Below are 15,706 nucleotides of genomic sequence, written 5' to 3'. Positions count from 1 at the left end.
TTGTATGCATGTGAAAGCCTTGAGTTCAGTATAAGTAGTATCTGCCTATTACATACAAATATGACTATTTCAAAGGTTTCAATGTCAAAGAAACTTATAAATTTTCATTCATTTCAAATAGTTTTCTCAAAATTAAAACAAAAGGCATTGCATATGTCACATTGAATTTAAACTAATAATCCTTATAACAATGCATACAATACTTCCTTGTAGGTTTCTATGATCCATAAAAAATGTATAGACATATACATGTATCATCCTGCTGGTTTTCATATGATAATGCTGTACTAGATAATTCTTTATTTCAATACTTGTCTTTTTTTATTTCACATGTATCATGCAAAGAATATTCCTATATATCCATGTAAAATGTTGTGAATTTCAATATATATATACCAGTATTAAAGTACATGCAGGTACCACATATGATGTTTGAATTATAATTATCACTTAGTTCACAGCTTTATGTATATATCCAAAATTATCTCAACTACTGCACATGATGCATAATGATATGAATATTTCCTTTTGTGTGTTGATCCTTCAAAAAAGAAGTGCACAGTCATTTTCTCTCATGTTTTTATTTCTTTATTTCTTTGTCTTGAATGTTCCAGAGTCAGTTTTAATAGTAATCAAATCCTTCCTTTTATTGTAATACTGAAAATCTCTGCATTCCAAAAGTTACATGTGACATGGCATGGGGTTTTCATATTCAGCACTGTTTTAATATTTTTGTTATATATATCATCAAGCTTTTATCTAAAAAAATATTGATTTCACTTTCTTTTCATGCATATATCTAATACTGCCCCCATATCTGGTTACAAATTGTCTGATAATTTCCTTGTGTGTGTTGATCTTCATAAGAAAGAAGTGGTCACTCTTTTCCTCTGATAACTTTTTTCAAATTTCAGTTAGGCTATTATAGTTAAAACTAACATGTATGACACCATTGCCTCCAAGTCATCTTCATGCATGTACTGAAAAAAATATGTAAACCATTAATGGCATTTAGAATTAATTGGTATTCATATTATGATACAAATGGAAAACTTCAGTCAAAATTGTCACATTTGTGTATTCCTTAATCATTATTGAATTAAAAGAAAACTTGACACAAAGTTTAATTGATGAATTGTCTGTAAAAGTACAATAAAATTTGTAAGTACAACTTACTTTAACTGATATTTACCCATCACATTGCTTTGCCAATTTGTTATTAATAATCAATATGACTTAATCAAGATTGGGTGAGTGTGACTAAATACACCAGATAACTTATATATATTCACATAAACTGAGGATCTGGATGGTGTTTACAGAATAGATACACCAATCTAGTAATAATCCCTATGGGCAAAAGTGCAAAATTTAAAGGCTGAGACATTAAAGATTAAGAAAACACTGATAATAAAAGAGAATGATGGTGTGTTAAAATACAAAGAATAGAGAATAATAAGCAAAACAGATAAAGATTATAGAAAATGGTATATAAAATATAGAACTGAAGGGAATCATTCATTATAATACAATTAATACTTACATTTAATTGTGTAGACCTCATATCATAGAAAATACACTCTTTATGCATTAACAGTCAACTTATTAGTGCCAGTTGTAAATCAATCTGCAAAAGAAGTTACAATAATTACACAATTAAGATTGATCTGTTGATGTAAATTGTTTTATAACAAGTGTGTCAAAATTTGAAAAGATTTACACAAACACACATATACTTCAGATACACATTATTATAGCATTATAACATATTTAATTTAATCTTATGTCTATATATAAAAGAAAGATAAGACAAAAAATGAATAAAGACAAAAAATCCAAATGTACACTAAAAGGGATGATTTAAAAATAATACTATAATGACTTAGCATCAAATTTAAAACCATAAATGAAAACTTTAAGTTGTTAAAAAATTATGGCCATGATAATAAATAATATTTTTCACATATCTCATGTGAATGCTTACACAATTTTACTAAAGACTGAGGCATAAGTATGATGCACAGAGTCATGCATGCATATATTTTGAATAATTCTTTGTTTTACTTCTACAATATGTTATAAATTGGAATAAGGAATGATTTAACATGCAATCGATTTTAAGATTCAGGTACAAATATACCTAATAGATATTTAAAGAAAATGTTAAGGTGTTTGCATACGAGACTAATTAAGGGGGGGGGGGTGATAAAGGCATAGGTGAAAGGTGGCGGGCCTCAGCCGGCATGTTGTTCGGACATTTTAACAAATTCTACTGCTTACGTTGCATTGTTGATCATGGTTTCTGACCACCGAGATCCCAAATTTAAACATTTGACTCGCATGAATGCATCCCTGGTCAGTCTGCAAATTGTCGACGTGAAACTATTTTTATAAAGTCAATAGCTAATAAAGATTGGATTGTTTATAAGCAAGTAAAATAGTGTTAACGTGAAAAATTAATTCAAAGGAAGTTTCAACAGATTGCCCACATCATGATGACAGCGAAACTTGTAAATAACCACATTTTTTAAGTAAACATGCAACTTTCTCTTCAGACTACATTCATAATCGTGAATGAAATGAATATCCAAGATCCTCGGAAGAAGGCTAAAAGAATTTAAAACTAACGTACCTCAAAATATAAGCAGCCCACATCTATATTAACGTGCTGTTGTCGAACTGAAGACACTGACTTCTATCATAACAAGGTGCCCGATCAGCTGTTGGTGACAAGCTCAAATTTGACGTCGACGAAACGTTCTAGCCAATCACGTGTCGAATAGTTAGGAAAATGACGTCATATTTAGATTGCGATGCAAACATCGAAAATCATTGCTAAATTTTTTTAAACTGCATTAACCTGCCTGCGTAATATTAATTACATCTCTTTATGAATGGGACAATCACAAAAATACTTGAATTTTCTCCCTGGGTTTATACTATTACAGGACAATTCTGCTGTTAGAAAATTGCTGGTACCCGAATGTATTATCAGCTCAGTGGTCAGATATTCAGCACTTGACACTATAAATATTTCATATTTGGCATATCATTCTGACCTTTGACTTTTAATGCTTAGTTACTTCTCGTGTGATTTTGCCCTTCAAATGCTTTGAATCGAGCTCAAATAATGAGTACTATCAAGACAAAACATGACTCTTTTAACTGAATGATAAACTCTGTGTTATTAGCCTGATACATTTAGACAGAGTTTATTACAATGATAGAATGATAAACTTATAGCAAAAATAAAAAAAAAATAGAAAAATCCCGCATTCTAAAATCAAAACTGACCATTGAAAACTAATAATTATAAAGAAAAAATATGATGACTTCTTGTTATTATTTTCATGACATCCATTTTGAGGATAAACAATTTTGATATAATGCCTGTACATAGGGTTCAATATACAATAAATGTATAAAAAAAATCAACTGTTATACAATAAACACTGATCACAGCTAACAAAAGATACATATTATTATAAGTTACCTCTGTGTTATTTCATTTATGTAATTCATTTAATTGTTCTCTGTATTCTATCATATTTGTCATATATGTATATACCTTGTATTATACTATAGCCATATTGTTGCTAATGCAATACGGATTCATTCATTCATTCATTCATTCAATATCCTGATAAGTATATGTTGATTTGCTTAATTTGTAAATGTACAAATAATTTTCTTGTATTTCTATTCTACGTGGATAAAACGGTATTGTTAGAATAATCATTTACGTTAAAATGTAGATTAACTTCACTTATATGAAAATATGGGAACCACAGATCAAATGTGTCTTATAATAATTGAGAATGTTTTTTAAGACATGAGAATAGAAAAACCCAATAAGAAAAGGAATAAAAATAGAGAATACCATGGCAAAAGGAATAGTCATTTTCAAATAGAGAAAACCATGGCAAAAGGAATAGTCATTTTAAAATAGAGAATATCATGGCAAAAATAATAGTCATTTTAAAAAAGAGAATATCATGGCAAAAGGAATAGTCATTTTAAAATAGAGAAAACCATGGCAAAAGGAATAGTCATTTTAAAATAGAGAATATCATGGCAAAAGGAAAAGTCATTTTAAAATAGAAAATACCATGGCAAAAGGAATAGTCATTTTCAAATAGAAAATATAATGTCAAACGGAAAAGTCATTTTAAAATAGATAATATCATGGCAAAAGGAATAGTAATTATAAAATAGAGAATACCATGGCAAAAGGAAAAGTCATTTTAAAATAGAGAATATCATGGCAAAAAGGAATAGTCTTTTTAAAAAAGAGAATATCATGGCAAAAGGAATAGTCATTTTAAAATAGAGAATACCATGGCAAGAGGAATAGTCATTTTAAAATGGAGAATACCATGGCAAGAGGAATAGTCATTTTAAAATGGAGAATACCATGTAAAGGGAAAAGTCATTTTAAAATAGAGAATACCATGGCAAAAGGAATAGTCATTTTTAAATAGAGAATATCATCGCAAAAGGAATAGTCATTTCAAAATAGAGAATATCATGGCAAAAGGAATAGTCATTTTAAAATCGAGAATACCATGGCAAAAAGAAAAGTCATTTTAAAATAGAGAATATCATGGCAAAAGGAATAGTCATTTTAAAATAGAGAATATCATGGCAAAAGGAATAGTCATTTTAAAAAAGAGAATACCATGGCAAAAGGAATAGTCATTTTAAAATAGAGAATATCATGGCAAAACTAATAGTCATTTTAAAAAAGAGAATATCATGGCAAACATGGCAAAAGGAATAGTCATTTTAAAATAGAGAAAACCATGGCAAAAGGAATAGTCATTTTAAAATAGAGAATATCATGGCAAAAGGAAAAGTCATTTTAAAATAGAAAATACCATGGCAAAAGGAATAGTCATTTTCAAATAGAAAATATAATGTCAAACGGAAAAGTCATTTTAAAATAGATAATATCATGGCAAAAGGAATAGTAATTATAAAATAGAGAATACCATGGCAAAAGGAAAAGTCATTTTAAAATAGAGAATATCATGGCAAAAGGAATAGTCATTTTAAAATAGAGAATATCATGGCAAAAGGAATAGTCATTTTAAAAAAGAGAATACCATGGCAAAAGGAATAGTCATTTTAAAATAGAGAATATCATGGCAAAAGGAATAGTCATTTTAAAATAGAGAATATCAATGCAAAAGTAATAGTCATTTTAAAATAGAGAATACCATGGCAAAAGGAATAGTCATTTTAAAATAAAAATACCATGGCAAAAGGAATAGTCATTTTACAATAGAGAATACCATGGCAAAAAGAAAAGTCATTTTACAATAGAGAATACCATGGCAAAAAGAAAAGTCATTTTAAAAAAGAGAATACGATGGCAAAAGGAAAAGTCATTTTAAAAAAGAGAATACCATGGCAAAAGGAAAAGTCATTTTAAAATGGAGAATACCATTGCAAAAGGAAAAGTCATTTTAGAATAGAGAATACCATGACAAAAGGAAAAGTCATTTTAAAATGGAGAATACCATGGCAGAAGGAATAGTCATTAATTTTAAATAGAGAATATCATGGCAAAAGGAATAGTCATTTCAAAAAAGAGAATATCATAGCAAAAGGAATAGTCATTTTAAAATAGAGAATACCATGGCAAAAGGAATAGTCATTTTAAAATAGAGAATACCATGGCAAAATGAATAGTTATTTTAAAATAGAGAATACCATGGCAAAAGGAATAGTCATTTCAAAATAGAGAATATCATGGCAAAAGGAATAGTCATTTTAAAATCGAGAATACCATGGAAAAAGGAAAAGTCATTTTAAAATAGAGAATATCATGGCAAAAGGAAAAGTCATTTTAAAATAGAGAATACCATGGCAAAAGGAATAGTCATTTTAAAATAGAGAATACCATGACAAAAGGAATAGTCATTTTAAAATAGAGAATAACATGGCAAAAGTAAAAATAACTTTAAATTAGAGAATACCATGGCAAAGGGAAAAGTCATTTTACCATAGAGAATACCATGGCAAAAGGAAAAGTCATTTTAAAAAAGAGAATACCATGGCAAAAGGAATAGTCATTTTAAAATCGAGAATACCATGGAAAAAGGAAAAGTCATTTTAAAATAGAGAATATCATGGCAAAAGGAAAAGTCAATTTAAAATAGAGAATACCATGACAAAAGGAAAAGTCATTTGAAAATAGAGAATACCATGGCAAAAGGAAAAGTCATTTTAAAATAGAGAATACCATGGCAAAAGGAATAGTCATTTTAAAGTAGAGAATACCATGGCAAAAGAAAAAGTCATTTTAAAATAGAGAATACCATGGCAAAAGGAATAGTCATTTTAAAATAGAGAATATCATGGCAAAAGGAATATTCATTTTAAAAAAGAGAATATCATAGCAAAAGGAATAGTCATTTTAAAATAGAGAATACCATGGCAAAAGGAATAGTCATTTTGAAATAGAGAATATCATGGCAAAAGGAATAGTCATTTTAAAATAGAGAATACCGTGGCAAAAGGAATTGTCATTTTAAAATAGAGAATACGATGGCAAAAGGAAAAGTCATTTTACAATAGAGAATACCATGGCAAAAGGAAAAGTCATTTTAAAATCGAGAATACCATGGCAAAAGGAAAAGTCATTTTACCATAGGGAATACCATGGCAAAAGGAAAAGTCATTTTAAAATAGAGAATACCATGGCAAAAGAAATAGTCATTTTAAAGTAGAGAATACCATGGCAAAAGAAAACGTCATTTTATAATGGAGAATACCATGGCAAAAGGAATAGTCATTTTAAAATAGAGAATATCATGGCAAAAGGAATAGTCATTTTAAAAAAGAGAATATCATAGCAAAAGGAATAGTCATTTTAAAATAGAGAATACCATGGCAAAAGGAATAGTCATTTTGAAATAGAGAATATCATGGCAAAAGGAATAGTCATTTTAAAATAGAGAATACCATGGCAAAAGGAATAGTCATTTAAAATAGAGAATACCATGGCAAAAGAAATAGTCATTTTACAATAGAGAATACCATGCAAAGGGAAAAGTCATTTTAAAAAAGAGAATACCATGCAAAGGGAAAAGTCATTTTAAAAAAGAGAATACCATGGCAAAAGGAATAGTCATTTTAAAATCGAGAATACCATGGAAAAAGGAAAAGTCATTTTAAAATAGAGAATATCATGTCAAAAGGAAAAGTCATTTTAAAATAGATAATATCATGGCAAAAGGAATAGTAATTATAAAATAGAGAATACCATGGCAAAAGGAATAGTCTTTTTAAATAAGAGAATATTATGGCAAAAGGAATAGTCATTTTACAATCGAGAATACCATGGAAAAAGGAATAGTCATTTTAAGAAAGAGAATACCATGACAAAAGGAATAGTCAGTTTAGAATAGAGAATACGATGGCAAAAGGAATAGTCATTTTAAAATAGAGAATACCATGGCAAAAGGAAAAGTCATTTTAAAAAAAAAGAATACCATGGCAAAAGGAAAAGTCATTTTAAAATAGAGAATACCATGGCAAAAGGAATAGTCATTTTAAAGTAGAGAATACCATGGCAAAAGGAAAAGTCATTTTAAAATAGAGAATACCATGGCAAAACGAATAGTCATTTAAAATAGAGAATACCATGGCAAAAGGAAAAGTCATTTTACAATAGAGAACACCATAGCAAAAGGAAAAGTCATTTTAAAAAAGAGAATGCCATGGCAAAAGGAATAGTCATTTTGAAATCGAGAATACCATGGAAAAAGGAAAAGTCATTTTAAAATAGAGAATATCATGGCAAAAGGAAAAGCCATTTTAAAATAAAAATACCATGGCAAAAGGAAAAATCATTTTACCATTAAGAATACCATGGCAAAAGGAAAAGTCATTTTAAAATAGAGAATACCATGGCAAAAGGAATAGTCATTTTAAAATAGAGAATACCATGGCAAAAGGAAAAGTCATTTTACCATAGGGAATACCATGGCAAAAGGAAAAGTCATTTTAAAATAGAGAATACCATGGCAAAAGAAATAGTCATTTTAAAGTAGAGAATACCATGGCAAAAGAAAACGTCATTTTATAATGGAGAATACCATGGCAAAAGGAATAGTCATTTTAAAATAGAGAATATCATGGCAAAAGGAATAGTCATTTTAAAAAAGAGAATATCATAGCAAAAGGAATAGTCATTTTAAAATAGAGAATACCATGGCAAAAGGAATAGTCATTTTGAAATAGAGAATATCATGGCAAAAGGAATAGTCATTTTAAAATAGAGAATACCATGGCAAAAGGAATAGTCATTTAAAATAGAGAATACCATGGCAAAAGAAATAGTCATTTTACAATAGAGAATACCATGCAAAGGGAAAAGTCATTTTAAAATAGAGAATACCATGCAAAGGGAAAAGTCATTTTAAAAAAGAGAATACCATGGCAAAAGGAATAGTCATTTTAAAATCGAGAATACCATGGAAAAAGGAAAAGTCATTTTAAAATAGAGAATATCATGTCAAAAGGAAAAGTCATTTTAAAATAGATAATATCATGGCAAAAGGAATAGTAATTATAAAATAGAGAATACCATGGCAAAAGGAATAGTCTTTTTAAATAAGAGAATATCATGGCAAAAGGAATAGTCTTTTTAAATAAGAGAATATTATGGCAAAAGGAATAGTCATTTTACAATCGAGAATACCATGGAAAAAGGAATAGTCATTTTAAGAAAGAGAATACCATGACAAAAGGAATAGTCAGTTTAGAATAGAGAATACGATGGCAAAAGGAATAGTCATTTTAAAATAGAGAATACCATGGCAAAAGGAAAAGTCATTTTAAAAAAAAAGAATACCATGGCAAAAGGAAAAGTCATTTTAAAATAGAGAATACCATGGCAAAAGGAATAGTCATTTTAAAGTAGAGAATATCATGGCAAATGAAAAAGTCATTTTAAAATGGATAATACCATGGCAAAAGGAATAGTCATTTTAAAATAGAGAATATCATGGCAAAAGGAATAGTCATTTTAAAAAAGAGAATATCATAGCAAAAGGAATAGTCATTTTAAAATAGAGAATACCATGGCAAAAGGAATAGTCATTGTGAAATAGAGAATATCATGGCAAAAGGAATAGTCATTTTAGAATAGAGAATACCATGGCAAAAGGAATAGTCATTTAAAATAGAGAATACCATGGCAAAAGGAAAAGTCATTTTACCATAGAGAATACCATGGCAAAAGGAAAAGTCATTTTAAAATAGAGAATACCATGGCAAAAGGAATAGTCATTTAAAATAGAGAATACCATGGCAAAAGGAAAAGTCATTTTACAATAGAGAACACCATAGCAAAAGGAAAAGTCATTTTAAAAAAGAGAATGCCATGGCAAAAGGAATAGTCATTTTGAAATCGAGAATACCATGGAAAAAGGAAAAGTCATTTTAAAATAGAGAATATCATGGCAAAAGGAAAAGCCATTTTAAAATAAAAATACCATGGCAAAAGGAAAAATCATTTTACCATTAAGAATACCATGGCAAAAGGAAAAGTCATTTTAAAATAGAGAATACCATGGCAAAAGGAATAGTCATTTTAAAATAGAGAATACCATGGCAAAAGGAATAGTCATTTTAAAATAGAGAATAACCTGGAAAAAGTAAAAATAACTTTAAAATAGAGAATAACATGGCAAAAGGAAAAGTTATTTTACCATAGAGAATACCATGGCAAAAGGAAAAGTCATTTTAAAATAGAGAATACCATGGCAAAAGGAAAAGTCATTTTAAAATAGAGAATACCATGGCAAAAGGAATAGTCATTTTAAAGTAGAGAATATCATGGCAAATGAAAAAGTCATTTTAAAATGGATAATACCATGGCAAAAGGAATAGTCATTTTAAAATAGAGAATATCATGGCAAAAGGAATAGTCATTTTAAAAAAGAGAATATCATAGCAAAAGGAATAGTCATTTTAAAATAGAGAATACCATGGCAAAAGGAATAGTCATTGTGAAATAGAGAATATCATGGCAAAAGGAATAGTCATTTTAGAATAGAGAATACCATGGCAAAAGGAATAGTCATTTAAAATAGAGAATACCATGGCAAAAGGAAAAGTCATTTTACCATAGAGAATACCATGGCAAAAGGAAAAGTCATTTTAAAATAGAGAATACCATGGCAAAAGGAATAGTCATTTAAAATAGAGAATACCATGGCAAAAGGAAAAGTCATTTTACAATAGAGAACACCATAGCAAAAGGAAAAGTCATTTTAAAAAAGAGAATGCCATGGCAAAAGGAATAGTCATTTTGAAATCGAGAATACCATGGAAAAAGGAAAAGTCATTTTAAAATAGAGAATATCATGGCAAAAGGAAAAGCCATTTTAAAATAAAAATACCATGGCAAAAGGAAAAATCATTTTACCATTAAGAATACCATGGCAAAAGGAAAAGTCATTTTAAAATAGAGAATACCATGGCAAAAGGAATAGTCATTTTAAAATAGAGAATACCATGGCAAAAGGAATAGTCATTTTAAAATAGAGAATAACCTGGAAAAAGTAAAAATAACTTTAAAATAGAGAATAACATGGCAAAAGGAAAAGTTATTTTACCATAGAGAATACCATGGCAAAAGGAAAAGTCATTTTAAAATAGAGAATACCATGGCAAAAGGAAAAGTCATTTTAAAATAGAGAATACCATGGCAAAAGGAATAGTCATTTTAAAAAAGAGAATATCATAGCAAAAGGAATAGTCATTTTAAAATAGAGAATACCATGGCAAAAAGAATAGTCATTTTAATATAGAGAATACCATGGCAAAAAAAGGAAAACAACTGACCACTGAAAAAAAAACAAACACCGAATATAACCATCAGCAGTACTGACATTTGAAATGGAAGATGATCAAAATAACACTTTTTAAAAGAGCATTCATAATGGGATCGGCACGTGTATTTTGTCCCGATGTACATGTTTTATGATGTGAAAAAATTAAAAAAAATAAAATAAAGGAACTGTATCATATCATTTCATCTTTTTTCACTAGTTTTTCTACTGGTTCTTGTACTCATGAATCTTTTTTTTTTTGTTTAACCCACAAACAATATTTATCTAAGAAATAAATGGCAAGAGGAAGACACAAAAAAAGAACGACAGTTTTCCTTTGACACAGGGATTATAAAAGATAAAAATACAACATTTCATAAATGGGCATTCCCAATGAGTTTGGCTCGCGGCAATTGTGCCGATCTTTCTAATCCTTGTACATGACCAATGAGGTTGGCTCGCGGCAATTGTGCCGATCTTTTTAATCCTTGTACATGAATCGTTTGATTGTGTCAATGTTGATACAAAAAACATTTTTTTCTATTGAATGAATGTAGAAAAAAATGTTCTTGTAATCAAACCTAAATTGAAAGTCTATATTACTCACCTTGTAGTAATACAGCAGCGTTAAACACTGAAAATGTAACTACCATATCCATCAGCTTTGCCATAATACAAATCTTAAATAATAATTGAATTCACTTCTTTCTAACATCAAATGACTTGCTATTATTCCGTAATTATTATGTTTCAAAAACTGAGTTGAGAGACATTCATTCAACTGTAAGCATCAATTAGAAATACGTTGATAAAAATTCTATTTAAATAGTACGTAGATTATAATTAGACTAAATCAGGTGATATTGGATAAAAGTAAGGTTATGGCAAACAGAATTGTAAAATCCATCATTCTATCGACATAATCAACCAATAATCATATCATGATGTATGATAATTCTTACATCAAATTGCATTGAGTTTGTAGGTAAAGGTAGAATCTTTGGTTTGTTATTATGTTAGGTATACTACCCTCCTTTCGGAGTAGTCACACCCTACAGATAGCTAGATTGGTTATCTGTTCGACTAGTCTACTTTTAAATGTGGAAAGTTTACCTTACCTTTTAATGACTTCACGGTTAAGCTAGCAAGCAAACTAACCAAACATATAACCTCTACCTACACATTCAATTAATTCTGCTGTAAATATGATTATATTGGAAAGTCGTAGTGTAGGTTTGTGGCGTATGTTTGTATGTCTGTTTATTGTGTTCATTTCATTGTTAACCTAAATGAGTTTATGCGATTTTTATACACACTAGAGGTGTAGTTAGCTTTAAAACAAGGTTAAATCGAACATTTTGTACATAAGGAAATTCCTCACCAAGTTAAACATATGCTAGCTGGTATCTTTTTGATCATGTTGATGTTTTTGATTTATTGATGTCGCCATTTGATAAGTTACATTTCGTTTAAAATTGTCCTCGGAGTTAAGCATTTTTGTTATTAGACTATTTATACAACAGATTATTATCACACTAAAACATTATATACTCATGGATTTCTCATCTATTTTTGTTGATAATAAGTATAAGACGATGTCATTAAAGTTGAAAGTTTTGCTAGTTATAGAACCAAATTTAATCCATCATTTTGTTTACAAAGTGCCGCCAGGAATATGACAGTTGTTGATCTGATTGATATAGCATGGTAATTCAAACTTTAACTGTGTCAGCTTTTTATCAATAGACTTTCTATGTCTGAATTTAACTTGGAGTTTTCAATTTCTTGCTCACCTTTTTATATAAAACGTTGCTTCAGAAACTATATTCTTTCTTCCTGATTTTAATGAATACTATCCAAAATATACGTATGATGTATCACGTGTACCCCTCAACTGTTGTGAAATAATGAATTTATCAAAATATTCATCTGTTAAATTGTTTCAATATTAACTTGTTTCAGTGCTCATTCTTTTTTTACCACGTGATGTAATGCTATTACACAAGGACCTATCACAGAAACAAACGGAAATCAGCTTTTAGTTTTAAGGGACCTAAATGGTGAATACTGGCTATTTGTTAGTTGCTTAACTCGATTTGCAAATGATTGACAAAAGGCTAGAACGAGAACAACTTATTCTCAATCATGCAATTGGTAGGTCCTGTAATAAGGGTAGACCGGGACGAAGGACTAGGTATATGGACTGCCACCGGGAAATGTCGGTAAATAAAATATGGACAGAAAGTTAACCTTAGTACGATATGCAACCTCAAAAAGTTATTCTTATTTTTTTTATTAGCACATAGACTTGCAATATCTTAAGACTATGCATCAGTCTTATGTATCCGACCCAACGTGGCGAGAATTTTTACATCATATTCCAACTACTAAACTCTTGACTCGGTACTTATACATTCCGTGTTTGTTTTATTTTGTTACATATTTTTGTAAACTTATCTTTTACTTTTGTTTATGTGGTTTGTCTATCATGTCTATATGTCATCGTTTTTCTATAATGACATATTTGTTTTTTATAGTGATTTCGGTTATAAGAGAATGGTGACTTGCGCCCCTAGTTTTGTATATTTGTATCTTTTCTATCTGTTTGCTTTGTTCAGACTTTGTTGTCAACAAAATGTAATTTTATGCAAATGTCATTGAGTGAGAAATTTAGCCAATCATAAAATTAGGTTTTATCTACCAAGAAGTATTTTTGACATTTTTCATTTGACTAAAGACATACAATACTGGAAAAACTGATGTACATATAAGAAGCGCGAAAGATACCAGAGAGACAGTCAAACTCATAGATCGAAAACAAAATGGCTAAAAAAAACAGAAACATAATAGTACACAAGACACAACATGAGCTGATGTAGAAAACAATATTCTAAATCTATTAATATTTATAAGTACACAACAGTCAATGTAGATCCAACATATTCTTTTTGCCCACTTTGGGAAATAGCATAATGGTTCGATGTTTTGTTTGATTAATTGGCATTTGATGTTTATGTGTAGCTTAAAATTTAAGGCACATTTTTTTATGAATCTGTGGTAAAATGTTTCGGCTGTACAATTATGTCAATTACGGAGAATGGTCCTTTTGAAATCCATAATGACTAGTATAAATAAAATACACCAGTCTTTTTAATTACATTACCATAAAATGCTTACCCTTCCGGAGCTCCTGATTTCACTCCCTGTTTTAGTGGAGTTGGTGTTGTTTCTTCTTTTCTTCTTTATTATTTATAACTGTTGATGTAAATGTCCTTTGGTTTTGTGAGTCTTTGTTTACTCCTTGGTGTTGATTGTTATTGTCTATATTACCTGTTTTTCCAGTTTCCTAAAAAAGAGGGGCAAACTATACCAGAGGACCATTAAAAAAGTAGAAAATTGACAACGTCATGGCTGAAAGTAATTCTATATGACTATCGTTATGGTTGTTTAGCATTGGTTTTTTAATTAATTGACACAAATGTGTGTTGATCTGCAACATTTGTTTAATGTTTTCAGCTACTTACTTTAGCCGACCTTCAAATTATTTTGACTAGGGCATCACTAATATGGCAAATGTGACATAAACGTCCATCTGTCATACCAAATAATACTTCTCTTATCTTAAATTACCCCCACCTTTTACAACAGAGCACAGTAGGCTAAAATAGGAAATAGTACTCCTAAGATCAGGGATTATTGATATGCGTTATAGACTAATGGACAAATTACAGTGTAAATGTTTAAATTAGTAACTTTTATTGAAGAAAAGACATATCATTTGTTATAATTACAATTTGATACCTGAGAGGTTATGAAAGATATCAAGACATGGACAATCAGATTTACAACAAGCTGTAAAAAAATGTTCAAAAAGTAATGCTCGCTTGATAGAATTGTATGTTGTATTGTTTCTAATGAGACGTTTCTTCACTGGAGACCAAAATGACACATACATTAACAACTTACGATCACCGTACGGCTTTTAACAGTGTGCAAAGCCAATTCCTCATAGTCAGCTATAAAAGGCCAATAATATGTTTTTATAGTTTTATATTTTAGAAGTTTGTTACTGTGACAGTCGTCTTTGATTATGCACTTAAAGTTGATCGTTAAGCTCAAGTCATAAAAATGCAAGAATTAAAAGGAATGTGAAAAAATGTCATGTTAACGAATATTATTAATTATAGATTAAACGTATTAAAACGTGAAGCCTACTCATGGACTAATTGATACCATCTCTAGTTTATGGTGGAATCCTGTCACGTGTTGTGAATAATGAGATTGGACATTAATCTGGTATCTTTTGTACAGTTCATCTTTTTTACTTCAAGATATATACAAACAAAAATACCATGTAATTAAAACTTGTGAACACTCAATAGTGTTATGAAAACTTCACTGCTCTAAGAGGAACAATCCACAATCTGTTGTGAAAACTTTCCCTCAAATCAAACGGTACATATTTTACATTATTTGTGTTAATTCGTGCTTGTAATGCGATTAATCCTTCTTATACTTACGACTCTGTTATTTGCTGGATAGTCTTATGTACTAGAACGATTTGTAACAATGTATCAAAATTATTCACAAGTTTCGAAGGTTGCTACATCAAATAATTAAATAAATGAGCCCCTAAATTGCAACTGAGTATGAGTAATTTTATACACTAGTAGTAATTGCTTACTTACGATAAGGCAAGTATAATGCAAATACCAAGCATAAAGGCAATTTCAAAAGTGGAAGTAAACGAAAATACCAACAAATTAAATGCTATCAATCATTGAAACAAGTGAAATATACTTGCCATATTTCTGATTAGTGACAAGCCAACGGACGACTTATTACAACTTTTAATGTGT

The 15,706-nt window shown here is 29.4% G+C and overlaps 1 long non-coding RNA gene across 1 annotated transcript; it reads right to left on the bottom strand.

Annotated features, from left to right (window-relative positions):
- Positions 1 to 740: 740 nt before the first annotated feature.
- On the bottom strand, positions 741 to 1,258 carry LOC143059012 (uncharacterized). The gene is made up of 2 exons (XR_012973341.1): positions 1,177 to 1,258; positions 741 to 980 (listed from the first exon to the last, which is right to left on the bottom strand). It is a non-coding gene; the product is annotated as an uncharacterized LOC143059012 (long non-coding RNA).
- Positions 1,259 to 15,706: the final 14,448 nt, after the last annotated feature.

The sequence above is a fragment of the Mytilus galloprovincialis genome, chromosome 14, assembly GCF_965363235.1.
Source record: "Mytilus galloprovincialis chromosome 14, xbMytGall1.hap1.1, whole genome shotgun sequence".
Lineage (NCBI taxonomy): Eukaryota > Metazoa > Mollusca > Bivalvia > Mytilida > Mytilidae > Mytilus > Mytilus galloprovincialis.
The sequence above is the reverse complement of the archived record's forward strand: the minus strand, read 5'-3'. Positions and strand labels throughout refer to the sequence as shown.